The sequence below is a fragment of the Notolabrus celidotus genome, chromosome 14 (genome assembly GCF_009762535.1).
Source record: "Notolabrus celidotus isolate fNotCel1 chromosome 14, fNotCel1.pri, whole genome shotgun sequence".
Taxonomy (NCBI): Eukaryota; Metazoa; Chordata; class Actinopteri; order Labriformes; family Labridae; genus Notolabrus; species Notolabrus celidotus.
This window is the reverse complement of record NC_048285.1, coordinates 1,113,810-1,128,038: the sequence shown is the minus strand read 5'-3', so window position 1 is coordinate 1,128,038 and position 14,229 is coordinate 1,113,810. Positions and strand designations below refer to the sequence as shown.

Sequence of the window (14,229 nt, the reverse complement as noted above, 5' to 3'; positions counted from 1 at the left end):
CAACTACGATCCAGACTGTACAGGAGATATAACAACTGCTTCAAACTAGACATGCATGTTACACTGACGACATTTCATCCCAGCATCACTCTACATCGCACCTCGACTCACTCCAATCTACAAACCCTGACACAACGAGCATCTCTGCAGCTTCCTCGTGAAGTGACGACAGAGTCAGGTGGATGGATTGCTCTCTGTGACTGGATCAGGAGACTAGTCTTTGAGGAAGCAAACACACACTGGTTTGGAAGTGTGTGATACTTTCGGCAGAATGTCAGCCAGCCCATAACAACACACTGAATACATTTTAATATCCATAAAGTCAGACTTGGATTCTTCTCCTTGGTTGCTCCATCCTAATCTGCTGAAGTCTGAACTCCAGTTAAACTCCTGACGACGTGTTTGCACAGAAGAACTGAGAGTGAATGAATCGTCTGATTCAGCGCCAGCAGCAGGAACAATCAGAGTCACAGAAAGAGATAAAGCTCAGATTTTATAGAACTGATGTGAAGTGATCAGTTGCTGCGTCTGAGGCTCTCTCCTCCTTCAGGGAGAGCCCTCAGCGGACAGGTTGACCTCTGACCTCATTAACGGTTGCAGGGGGTCCAGGTCAGAGTTCACAGCTCAACATTTACTTTTACAGATTTAAATAAAGACTCATTTTTATTGATTTATTCACATTTTACACAAACAGCTCTGAGCCTGACTAAAACTATTCTTTAAAATCCTGTAATGATGTTTAAAGCATCATCAGTTACACGTCGTAAACCCTGACTCTTCCTGTTTTTACTTGCATGTATAGGCTGAACTTTCTGCAGCTTTGTGCAGGAATGGTTTCATAAAGAGACTGAAACTAAAGACGACTAATCTGAATAAAATCCTGCAGTGATTTCAAAAGACAAAGTAGGTAAATGCTTCATGCATGTCTCAGAAAACTCAAAGAAATTACTCTGACATCTTTACCCAATCATTGACCTCACACTGAAGTGCAGCACATCCTGTACTCAGTCTGAGAGGAAGAAGCTAACATATTTTTATTTAAGCATAAAGAAAATGTAACCATCTCATCTCACAAAGACTAAATAAAAATTCAACACAGAAAATGTGCCGTGAGAGGATTCTGAATCTCCTCTTTTCTGGCACATTTCAGGATCCAGAGTTAAAATAATCTCAATAACATGTTAATGCTGGAGCTGTTAAAGTCTAAGTCTTATTGTTTTAGTAAACTTCATTTCAGGAGGAATCTCCTCAGACTCAGATTTATTTAGTTTGGAAGTGAGGCAGAGTTTGTGGTTTCTAATAAGCGTGAGACTCTGGTTGTTTGTTTTTTGTGTTTGTGATGAGAAGCGCTTGTGTTTACCTCTTAATCGTTCTGCTAATGAACGACTGCAGCATCTCAGATTCTTTACAACGAGCTCTCCAAAACTTTCAGCATTCGGATAAAAAATAGATGAACCAGCTCCATCCATCCATGCTGACGATTAATCTTCTGCTCTTTTGCGAACATGTCAGCAGCCAGACTCGGGTGCACAAAGCCAGTCAACACTTTGTGTGATGTGTTGGCATGGAGGGGTGATTATGCAAACACAAACACAGGCGTAAGCATCCATCACAACCTGAATTACACACGAGTCAGCGTCACAAACACACAGTAAGTGATGACTGAGCAGCAGCTCGTCCTCACATCAACAACTTCACTTCCTCCCTCCATCAGCACACAGACTGTTTGTCTAATATGTTTAAATCTGCAGACGACACAGAGCGAGAATCTAAAATCAATCTAACTCTATTTGAAGTGCAAAAAGAAGAAGACATTAAATCCATCCAGGGACACAACTCTCTAACATCACCCATGTTGTGAAGCCGTCTCTGTTTAGTCAGGGGAGATGAATAATGCAGAGAGGCTGCAAAAAGAGAAGAAAAAAAACACTATCAGCCATTCCACTATTGTGACAACAGCAGCAGGAGATAGGCTGCATTCATTTCAGCTCCTCTGCTTTTGTCCAAGGCTGGAAAATTACATTTTTATCTGCCTGTTTTCCTACTTGACTTTCCTGTTTTTGCTTCTTGAGAGCTGAAAACTCCAGACAAGGATTTTAAACTCAAGATAATTCATAAATAGAAGTTTCTCTGTGATTTATCCTCCATTAAAACCTGTGTGCACTATGTGCTCGCTTTGCATGTATTATCATCCAGCTGAAATGAGCCTCCAGTACAACAAAACTCAGCCCCCCTAATGTGCTCGTTTTAAAATGAGTGAGATTCAGAGAGCAGTGAGAGCACATGGAGGGGCTCACAAAAGAAGCCGTCAGACAGAGAAGCTTCCCGGAGAAATCATCCAAACATGAACAAACACATGAACACAGGCTGAGCAGCTCCTCTCAGCACAGAACACAAACACTGAGTGGAAACCTTCAGACATTCTTACCTTCAGTGCTCATGTCCGTCCCCGCCGCCACCAGAACCAGCAGCACTAAATAATCAGCCTTCATCACGTCCCCGCGCCGCGCTCCTCCGGCTCTCCGTGTGCTGACCAAACACTGCCCGCTCCTCCGTCACTTCAGCCCGGGTTCCTCTGCCTCAGTCACTCCCTGACAGAGACCGGGGGCTTTGAGAGTACTGAGTCCTGTGACTGAGAGTACTGAGTCCTCTGACTGAGAGTACAGAGTCCTCTGACTGAAATCTGGAGACTGTGGATCTGCTCGCTCTGCTGTGCGCGCCGAGCCTCCTCTGCTCTGCATCATTCAGCACCACGGACAGCTCCTAGCGTCCGTTAATGGAACTCACGGAGCAAATACATCTCACAGTTTGGGACAAAGCACTCAAAACTCTGCAATTATATCATATATCCAGTACTTAAAGCTCCTGAGTTGACTTTATCTGACATTATTAAATATCCTGGAAATTATAAAGCTTGATTTATTTCATGCCACTATTTATTTAAATTAATTCTGTTTGGGTAGATTCAAAATAAAATCACCAGAGGAGTGCCAGCTCACCTTTAAAGCTGCAGAGTCACCTTTATCTGGATCATTTTATCATTTAAGGAGTTTTTTAAAAGCAGTATGAAACAAATTTGCTCAGCGTATAATTCAGTGCTGTATTGCTGTTTGCTATAATCAGTTGTTTTTCTTTGCCTATTACTTATTTTGCTGTTGTTTTAATCAGAACTCTCTCTTAAAGGGATTTTATATCACTGTGAGAATCTTCCTGTAAAATAGAAAAATAAGAACTATTAGTGCAATATTTAAAACTGTGCATTGCACAAATAAAAGGAACATTTCACAACTTGTGCTTTTTATTTATTTTCTATTTTCTTATTTTTTAAATGCAATAAGAATCTCACATATCTTATGTTTTAGTCAGTTATTTATGTTGTTTGTCTTGCTCTTTGTGTGAAACTTGTAGTGCTGCTGTCTTAGCAAAGAGATTTTTGCATCTCACTAGGAATATTCCTGGTGAAATAAAGGTTGAATAAAAATGAAAACACCCACAGATGCTGGTTTATGAAGGTGCACATGGCTAAATCTAAAGAAAAGTAATGCAACAATCCATTTCTAATTATAAATCCTATTTCATGAGTGTTTGTTAGTCACGTCTTCATTTATGCATAAGTCATAATAATTCAGAACAATATGCAAAATGTAAAACTTGAATTCAGACGCCACTTCCTGCTCAATCTCTCTAACAAAGTGTCACTTCCTGTTCTTAAAGAAATGTGAATAATAAATATACATCAACAAAATACTTTACGTCACTAGAATCCAGCTAACTGCATGAATATGTATGAAGATGTAGTGACCGGAACATTTAACAGCAGACAACAGGAAGCTTTAATTCTATTATCTTTCACCCTTACTGTAAAATATAAAACCCTGTTTTGAGGAGTGTTGATTTCACTGTCTGATCACACTGTAGGACAGAGTTTGTGCAGCTGAGCTCTGCAGAATTACACAGAGAGGTGTTTCTATTAATTAGCCTCATTTAGCCCACGCAAATTAAAATAAATGAGCTGGGAGAAAACAGACACACCTCTGGGTTTAATGGAAACAGCCCAACCTGCCCAAAGCTCCCAAAGTGAACTGATACAAAGATTCTTCTACAAAGATGTTAAAGCTCAGAAGCCTGAGACAAAGACAGCTCTGTTAAATATCTGTGAGAGTCAGTGGGCTTGATTACAAGTACTTCCTCAATGCAAACAATAATAGGTTAACATTGTGTCTGATACAGCTGGCTGCATATCTGTAAAACGTGAGCCTCATTTTTAACTCCAAACCTGAATCTGAGAACATTAAATCGCTCCTTTAAATGCATGTTTTTGATTTCTGTGGTTCTAATGCACATCAGCATGAGATCTGATCAGGTGTTTGGAGTATCCTGGTGATGTTTAATCAATGTAAACATGATCCTCTTGATTCAGAAGCCTCAGGTCCATGTTTCGTTCGTTCATTTCGTAGATCTTCATTTTCTATCAGAGTATTTCAAAATAAAACCGGAACAAAGTGATGACAAGTCAACACAACTCAAGACTCTGAGCTCAGAGAAGTCAAACTCTGCAGATTTAAGGCAACATTAAATCAAACAGTGTTGATTCTGAACTGCTGACAGAGCTGAATCTGCACAGTTATTACACATGTGACAGATTTCTGTGAATCAAAGACTCATCACCATGAATGAAGAGCTGGAATCTGGATCTGTCAGAGCAATGTGCACGGCTGAGCTCCTCTGTAATCTCCGTATATGTTCCACCCCAAATATGATCAAACGAGGAACTAGCATGAGTTTAAACATACTCAGAAAATAATACAACTTCAAAATAAGGGTACAGAATAAAAACAATACAGTTTCATTCAGACTTTGTCAGGATTATGTGGGATGAACCTCCTCTCCTGTATTTGTCGCTAAGTGCTCAAAAGTCTCTCAGATCATTCTAAACATGTAAAGTGGAGCTCCTCACGAAACAGCACAGCAGCCGGGGATGGGAGTAAAATAATGAAACCAAATAAATAATCAAATCTTTGTTTCAGGACAAAAATAGTTGGCGCTGGGGAAAACATCAGATAAACCCTTTTTCATAGAGTCCTCTCAGTCTGCATCAGAGAGGCTGCAGCAGGAGGTGATACGAACGCTGAGTGATCAGAAATAACATGTTAGGGTTTGAAGACGCAGCAACTTCTAAGGCTCTTAACGAAGACAACACAGGAGGGAATAAAAACCTGCAGTTCCTCCAGTGTCCACTAGAGTGTGTCTCCTGCAGCGAGTCAGTCCCCATAGAGCCCCATGTTCAAATGTTACAGCAGAAATAAAAATGCTTACAGCCTGGCTGATTTTAAACACTTGAATCCTCAGAATCAGAATCAGAATCAGCTTTATTGGCCTGGTATGCTTGAACACACAAGGAATTTGACTTTGGTAAACTGTGCTCTCTTTGTGATAGGCACAAGAACAACCTACAAATAAAAATACAATAAAAATAATAAAAATAACATCGGCTATAAGTACAAAAGAACAACAAATAGGCATGACTAATATGTACAGGCTGAAATATGTTTATCTAGTGCAAACTCTGATATTTACAAGAACAAATCTCCAAAAAGCTACAACAACATAAACACTGCACAGAGGTTAAAGTTCAGGGACTGAATGAGCTGAGGGGACACCTTACAGCTCCCACCTGTCACTCAAATAGGCCATGCCCCTAATTATAACTCCCATGATCCTTAATTTAATGTAAACAGGTGAGTTTATAAATTCAGCCATACAGTCGTCAGGAAGAGAGAAATGAGCTATAGAGACCCAAACTGTTGTTGTACCAGGCTGTAAACATGTTGATTTCTGCTGTAACATTTGAACATGGGGTTCTATGGGGACTGACTTGCTGCCAAAGACACATTCTACAGCCATGGCCAAAAGTTTTGAGAATGACACAAATATTACATTTTCACAAAGTCTGCTGTTTCAGTTTTTATAATGGCAATTTGCATATACTCCAGAATGTTATGAGGAGTGATCAGCTCAACTGCAATTAATTGCAAAGTCCCTCTTTGCCTTGAAAATGAACTTTATCACCAAAAACACATTTCCACTGCATTTCAGCCCTGCCACAAAAGGACCAGCTAACATCATTTCAATGACACACAGGTGTCACACACATTAACACAGGTGTGGGTGTTGATGAGGACAAGGCTGGCGATCAATCTGTCATGATTGAGTGACTGGACACTTTAAAAGGAAGATGGTGCATGACACCATTGTTCCTCATCTGTTAGCCATGGTTACCTGCAAGGAAACATGTGCAGCCATCATTGCATTGCACAGTGAGGCGAAGACTTTTGGAGGAAGGCCTGGTGTCAAGGAGGGCAGCAAAGAAGCCACTTCTCTCCAGTAAAAACATCAGGGACAGACTGATATTCTGCAGAAGGTACAGGGACTGGACTGCTGAGGACTGGGGTAAAGTCATTTTCTCTGATGAATCCCCTTTCCGATTGTTTGGGGCATCTGGAGGAAGGCTTGTTCGGAGAAGACGAGGTGAGCGCTACCATCAGTCCTGTCTCTTGCCAACAGTGAAGCATCCTGAGACCATTCATGTGTGGGGTTGCTTTTCGGGCAAGGGAGTGGGCTCTCTCACAATCTTGCCTAAAAACACAGCCATGAATAAAGAATGGTACCAGAACGTCCTCCCAGAGCAACTTCTCCCAACCATCCAAGGGCAGTTTGGTGATGAAGAATGCCTTTTCCAGCATGATGGAGCACCTTGCCATAAAGCAAAAGTCAGAACAAAATGGCTCGGGGAACAAAACATTAAGATTTTGGGCCCTTGGCCAGGAAACTCCCCAGATCTTAATCCCATTGAGAACTTGTGGTCAATCCTCAAGAGGCGGATGGACAATCAAAAACCCACAAATTCTGACAAACTCCAAGCATTGATTATGCAAGAATGGACTGCCATCAGTCAGGATTTGGTCCAGAAGTTGATTGACAGCATGCCAGGGAGAATTGCAGAGGTCTTGAAAAAGAAGGGTCAACACTGCAAATATTGACTTATTGCATGAATTCTGTGTAATTCTCAATAAAAGCTTTTGATACTTATGAAATGCTTCTAATTGTATTTCATTATACCATAGAAACATCTGACAAAAACACCTAAAAACCCTGAAGCAGCAGACTTTGTGAAAATGTAATATTTGTGTCATTCTCAAAACTTTTGGCCATGACTGTAGTGGAGTGGTTCTCAACTGGTCTGGCTTTGGGACCCACCATCACCTCTTAGTGATAAGCCACGACCAAAATCAAGGAACATTTTTCAAATAATGAGGTATGGTTTTCAGTTTATCCGCTGCGGATTGGTCCAACATCTATCTGGCCATGTCCATGTCCATGGCTGCCGGTAAGATAAGGTCCTCTGCGATGCTGTGAGGCTTCTTTTACTTGGCAATAGGATGTGCTACCTGGAAAGATGTGAGGAGTGCGTGTTCTTGCTTCGAGCACAAAGAAGTTAGACATTTTTGTGATGTCCTCGGGTCTTGCAGTCGTCTTTGAAAACACTCGACAGGTTTATCTTTGAGAGAAGAGTGTTCTGTTTCCAAATGCTGCTTTAATTTTGACGGCTTCATACTTCCACTTGCCAACACCTCGGTGCACACAACACGATGAGGTTTTTGTCCTCCTTAGTTATCAATATAAGACAACCCATATTTAATGTAGTCGTTGTTGTTATTGTGTTTAGCCATGCTTATTTCCTATTTAAAAAAAACTTACTTTGATTGTCTTCTTCTTTACTGTGAAATGAACAGTGTCACTTAGCATTACAGGGCATTATCACCACCTACTGTTCTGGAGTGTGACTAGAACGCACTTCGCAAAAAAATACCTTCAAAATAAAAGCACAGACATTCTTAAAAACTTTTTTTTTTCCCACCTGAAGGCTTGCGACCCACCAGTTGAGAAACACTGCTCTAGTGGACACTCAAGGAACTGCAACCTCTTGTACTTTTCCACAGACTCCATGATTTGGCCTAGAAGGTTGTCACTTTATACAAACTAGATTTTTCATTCATATTAAGACCAGAAACCTGTCTGTATATATGAGCCTGTAAGTTTTCTAAATACACAAAGCAAACAATGAAAAAACAAAGATCAGTTGTAGACATTCTTCGTATTTCCTCTGAAATCAGGTTTTTTTTTTAGATATACTTTGTGTCTGTTTTATATAATTCAGTGGTTCCTTTGGTCAATTAGAGACGAGTCGTGCAGATCAAACTAGTCAGTGAGTAATCTAATGAGTGAAATCCTTCAAACTGTCTTTAGAAATAACTGAGTCTAAAGATTTCCATTATTTAGAGGTCATTAGACGAGCAGGCTCTCTCTGTACTTTATCTCTCACTTTGCATATTCATTATGTGTTGGCTTGAATTCTTGTCAAAAGTAAAAATATGGAGGCAGCATAATGGAAATGAAGTGCTTAAATCAGTCTTTTGCAGAGATTAGCTATACAATGACCTGCTCATCAACATGTTTGCTCTCTGGAAACAGCTCAGTCTGCATAATCAAGCTTACATGAGAATAGACTGCAACCTTTGGGGATTATTGCAGGGCTGTTCAGTGCAGCGCTCAGCTGACAGAGTGAACTCAGAGACTCAGCTGTGAGGTTCCTCTTGGAAATCCACCCTTCCTGTTTTTCTTCCATGCCTTGTCTCTGGTTAAATTCGAGATGTTGCGTCAGCAGCCCTCCATCAGCGCCGTCTATTACATCTATCGGTTTTGAGTCATCCTGCTGCTGAACCTCTGGCTCCTGAAATCCCCATGAAGGCCTCTGAGGCTGATCTCAGCTCTGACTTCTGAAGCTTTAGCAGCCAAGGTGTTCCTCGTCCCTCCAATGAGCGTCCAGCCTTCAGCCGCTGCTCGACTCACAGAGAGATGAGTCACGACATCAATGCAGAGAAAGTCTCCAACACAGAAACACAGGACCGAATCTCCTCCACTTATTCGCTGTGATTTACGCACCTTTGCCTCACGGCACAGAAGCTATTCATAGATTCCACACTCTGTATGGGAAAGGCAAGTCATGCAGAGGCATTACTCATCTCATTAAAGGCCTGTCTGCAGCCTGAATGACCACATACATGAGGCTTATTCACAGAAGTGAGGAGAGGAAACATCTCACACAGCTTATACACTAAAACAACACTCACAGCCAGCTGTAAAAACATCCCAGCTGACCATGAAGGCATCATTTAAATAAATAAAAGAAGCATGTTGAATTAACTCAAGACAGCTGATCACATAAAGGAGACTCTGGTAATCCTGGAGAATCATTTTAATCGTAATCCTCCGGGTTAAAATGTGCAAATGACATCTGCTAACAGTTCTTGTTTCTGTCCCTGACAGGCTCAGGTTGTTATTCTAAGAGCCAACATTACAGAGAGGATCCCTGCAGAGAGAGAGCTTTATGAGGAAGAGGAAGAAACAGTAACTTTAAGTGGACTTACTTTAATCAGGAGCATTTTCTCACATGTGAAGATACAACAAAGGAGTAGAAGGATTGTGCAGACAGTTGAAGATTTGATCTACAAAGACCAAACGAAGAAGAAAGTCCTTCTTACCGTCTTCTTCTTGTGTTTATTGGTGGTTGGCATACAACTTCTGGTTGCATTACCGCCACCTAGTGGTATGGAGTGTGGAGCAGGAACTACCTTCTCTAAGGAAAAAAGAAAACATAAGTAAATAAATGAAAATAACATAAAAAAATATAAATAAATAAAAGAATAATAATTTATTAAACTAAAAATTAAAGTAATGTTATAAAAACTAAATCCTCTATCAAATTCTATTAAAAAATGTAAACAAAATTCTATAGCAGCCATCTATTGAATTTCTTTGTAATATATCACACATGTCATCTTGTTTTCTCTCAGCCTCCTCATCATTTCTCTCCTTTCCATATCATACCTTTGACAGTTCATGACTATGTGCTCCACTGTTTCCTCTTCTGTACAAAATTCACACATTCCTGTTGCATGTTTCCTTATTCTGACTGCACTACTATTCTATCATGTGTGTCCAAAACGTAGTCTAGATATTATCATTTCCTCTCTACGTGATCTGAAGGTACTCCTCATTTTACCAGTTTTCCTTTGAATTCTGTACAACCACCTTCCTGTTTTCTCCTCTTCCCTCATCGTTTGCCATTTTTCCCTTATCTTACACTTAATAATGGTCTTCATTTCAGCTTTACTGTATGGCACATCCTCCTTACCTGTCAGTACAAAACACTAAAGTCAGGAGGAAACACAGAGATTAAATCCACACTGAGTAACGAGCAATGAGACTCAGGTGAGACAAAGAAGGCCAGACAAATGATCAGAAAGGAGGGAAAACACAAGAAGTAAAAGTAAGCTAAACACACAGGGAGAAATTACTCCAAATAAAACAGGAAACCCTGAACAAAGCAACTCATGACACATTATCCCTCACAGCCATTACAGCCTGTCTCAGAGCTGCAGGATGATGTAATCTTCTGCAGCTCCTCCAGACTTCTTCTTCTGGAAGTTTTTCAGAGCAGAACATATAAGAAAAAGAGAAACGAGCTCAGGTTTTAAAATGTTCCTCCAATACGTCTCTCCAGCCAGGCTTAATATGCTGTAAAATCTTCGACCATCAGTTTCTATTTCCCGGCTGTGGGTCAGTGGAGAAGTAGCCGGGGCTTCAGGCTCCACTTCTTCAAAGATGTTCTCTCTCTTTGCTTCTTCTCTCCGTTTAAACTCACCTGCTCTACCTCCGGCTTCATTTCCTCCCTCCTGTACGGCCTGTCAGTCAGAGAGTCACTCACTGTCTCTGCTTTCAAACACAGCTGCACTTCATTTCCTCCTGAAGCTGACTTCATTTAGCTGACAGAGAGAGAGAGAGAGAGAGAGAGAGAGAGAGAGAGAGAGAGAGAGAGAGAGAGAGAGAGAGAGAGAGAGAGAGAGAGATGTTGATTCTCAGAGGGAGAGAAAGCTTGTTTTTTATGGTTTAATGAAATGATTTGTCAGAAATACAATGATGGTTTTATTAAGGATTATTGAGGCTTCAGCAAACAATGGAGGTCTAACAGACAGCAAGAAGTGTAATCAGTAAATTGAATATTCTTATCTTCAACTCAATTTGCTTTTAAGTTTAACTTGAACGAGGATGAAGACGTCACCTTCGACAGCTCTGAGACACAGAGAGAGAAGGCAGGGACCTGAGGACGTTTGAAGAAGGTTGCAGGAGACGACCAGCAGGAGAACTGAGCAGCAGAGACAGGTAAAGGTATATATAGAGCATAAAGAATGCTAACGCTGAAACCAACAAAAGCAGAATAACATCACCTTTGGCGATGTTGAGCCCAAGGCGTGATGTCTCTCTACTGCAGCTTTCCTCTTAAATTAAGTCTTCATTAAAGCTCATCAGAGGAAACTCACATTAGTCTCATAGAGAGGCTGGAGTTCTGCATAAAAGAAATCACTAATGCAGCTTTAACGTGCATTTACATGCCCTCATCACATTTAGTAATCAAAGATGATCAGATGTATCTCTATGTGCAAAAGTGTTTAATTTGTCTGCTCATCTCCATAAACTGAATCATGAGCTGATGATGAAGAGGAGCGATGTCTGAGCCTTTCAAACGCCGACACCTGTTTGTCCGTCGTCCAAAACCTCTGTGTGGAGGGAGAGTCAATCAATCAATCAATCAATCTTTATTTGTATAGCGCCAAATCACAACAAACGTTATCTCAAGACGCTTTTACAAACAGAGCAGGTAAAAAATAAGCATATCTGCAACATGAATATATATTATTGGTTATAGAGTCTGACCACTGCAGGAAGAAAAGACCTGCGGTATCTCTCCGTGAGACACCGCAGGTGAAGAAGTCTGTCACTGAACATCAATCAATCAATCAATCTTTATTTGTATAGCGCCAAATCACAACAAACGTTATCTCAGGACTCTTTTACAAACAGAGCAGGTCTAGACCACTCTATGTCAAATTATGAACAGAGACCCAACACCAAGACAGGATAAGACTCAGTCTGACCCCACCTTAATCCATCATGAGCATTGCACCTCACAGTATTTAGCTAGTTACAGCGGAGAGGACAAACTTCCTTTAACAGGCAGAAACCTCAGGCAGAACCAGACTCATGTTAGACAGCCATCATGCCTCGACTGAGTTGGGTCTGGAAAGACAGATAGAGGGGAGTAAGAGAGAGAAGTGATAGTGATGAGACGAGTCGTAGAAGCTGTTGCCGCTGGAGTCCAGCACGTCCGTATCAGCTGGAGTCCAGATCGTCCGCAGCAGGAGGACGTCTACGGCAGCTCAGAGGAATCTACGAGACAAGGGAGCTCAGGGACTCCAGAAAGGTCTATGGTTAGTAACTTTAATGGGACAGGCAGAGTTAAAGTAAGTGATGAAGGGGTTGGGGGGAAGAGGGTGAGCTAGGATCCCAGTGTGTCAGTGTGCCAGTTCCCCCGGCAGTCTAGGCCTATAGCAGCATGACAAAAGCTGGTCCAAGCCTGATCCAGCTCTAACTATAAGCTTTATCAAAAAGGAAAGTTTTAAGCCTACTCTTAAAAGTGGAGAGGGTGTCTGCCTCCCGGACCCTGACTGGTAGATGATTCCAAAGGAGAGGGGCCTGATAACTGAAGGTTCTACCTCCCATACTACTTTTAGAGATTTTAGGTACAACTAGCAGGCCTGCATGTTGGGAGCGTAGAGTTCTAGAGGGGTAATAGGGCACTATGAGCTCTTTAAGATACGAGGGTGCCTGATTTTTAAGAGCTTTGTAGGTTAAAAGAAGGATTTTAAATTCTATTCTACATTTTATTGGGAGTCAGTGTAGAGAAGCTAACACTGGAGAGATGTGCTCTCTCTTCCTAGTTCTAGTCAATACTCGAGCTGCAGCGTTTTGAACTAGCTGAGGAGTCTTTAGAGACTTATTGGTGCAGCCTGATAAGAGGGAGTTACAGTAATCTAACCTGGAGGTAACAAATGCATGGACTAGTTTTTCTGCGTCGCTCTGAGATAGGAAGTGTCTAATTTTAGAAATATTGTGCAAGTGAAAATAGGCTGACCTTGAGATTTGCTGAATTTGGGAGTTGAAGGATAAATCTTGATCAAATAGGACTCCTAGATTCCTAGCAGAGGTGCTGGATGCCAGACTAATGCCGTCTAAGGTACTTATATTATTAGAAAAAGTCTCTCTGAGGTGTTTGGGGTCAATAACAATCACTTCAGTTTTTTCTGAGTTTAGCAGTAAGACATTTCTGGTCATCCAGGTCTTTATGTCTTTAAGACAAGCTTCTAATTTAGATAACTGATTGGTTTCTTCTGGCTTCACTGATAAATAGAGCTGAGTGTCATCAGCATAACAATGAAAATTAATTGAGTGTTTCCTCATGATGTTACCTAGAGGAAGCATATATAAGGTGAAAAGAATGGGTCCTAGCACTGATCCTTGTGGAACTCCCTGACTAACCCTGGTCTGCACTGAGGACTTTTCATTAACGTGAACTGAGATCGATCTGTTAGGTAGGATTTAAACCAAGCTAACACAGTCCCTGTAATGACGATTAGTTGCTCTAATCTCTGTAACAGGATTTGATGGTCAATCGTTTCGAATGCAGCGCTAAGATCTAATAAAACAAGAGTGCAAGAGTGCAAACCTGCAGTTCCTCCACTAGAGTGTGTCTCTTGCAGTGAGTCAGTCCCATAGACTGTATATAATATGGACGTAGTCAGGGTGCAAATTGCCAGGGGGATGGGGGGGATTTCCCCCCCTCTGATTTTTACATCCCCTCCTCTGGTTGTCAGCCAGCAGATGGTGCCAACCAACCCGCCTCCTGACAAGTGAACAAATAGAAATAGAAACAATATAGTTTAGGCTCCGTTTTAAGTTTACTAGCAACGTAATGCGAGATGTCCACTGACATGAAACAGCAACAAAGCATTTCCTCATTTTTTTCAGCAAAAATGGAACCGAAAAAGTGAAGAACAGATAATGTGAGGGATAACGACATCCAGCTGCCAGCATCTCTGGAGATTCCACAGGTGGAAGATGCAGCTTTATGTTCACCTATGCCTCCACCCTCCTCTCTCTACTGCCAAAGCTTGGTGGTAGGAGGTTGTGTCGAGCCTCAGATGGATGGAGAGAGGAACGTGCATTGATCCAACTTATATTAACAGGAGGATGGCTAAAACTGTGAAAAAG

At 41.3% G+C, this 14,229-nt stretch overlaps 1 long non-coding RNA gene across 1 annotated transcript; it reads right to left on the bottom strand.

Moving 5' to 3' along the window:
• Nucleotides 1–9,301: 9,301 nt before the first annotated feature.
• On the bottom strand, nt 9,302–10,357 carry LOC117825599. Its single transcript, XR_004633877.1, has 3 exons — nt 10,256–10,357; nt 9,603–9,697; nt 9,302–9,430 (listed from the first exon to the last, which is right to left on the bottom strand). It is a non-coding gene; the product is annotated as an uncharacterized LOC117825599 (long non-coding RNA).
• Between the last annotated feature and the right edge of the window lie 3,872 nt (nt 10,358–14,229).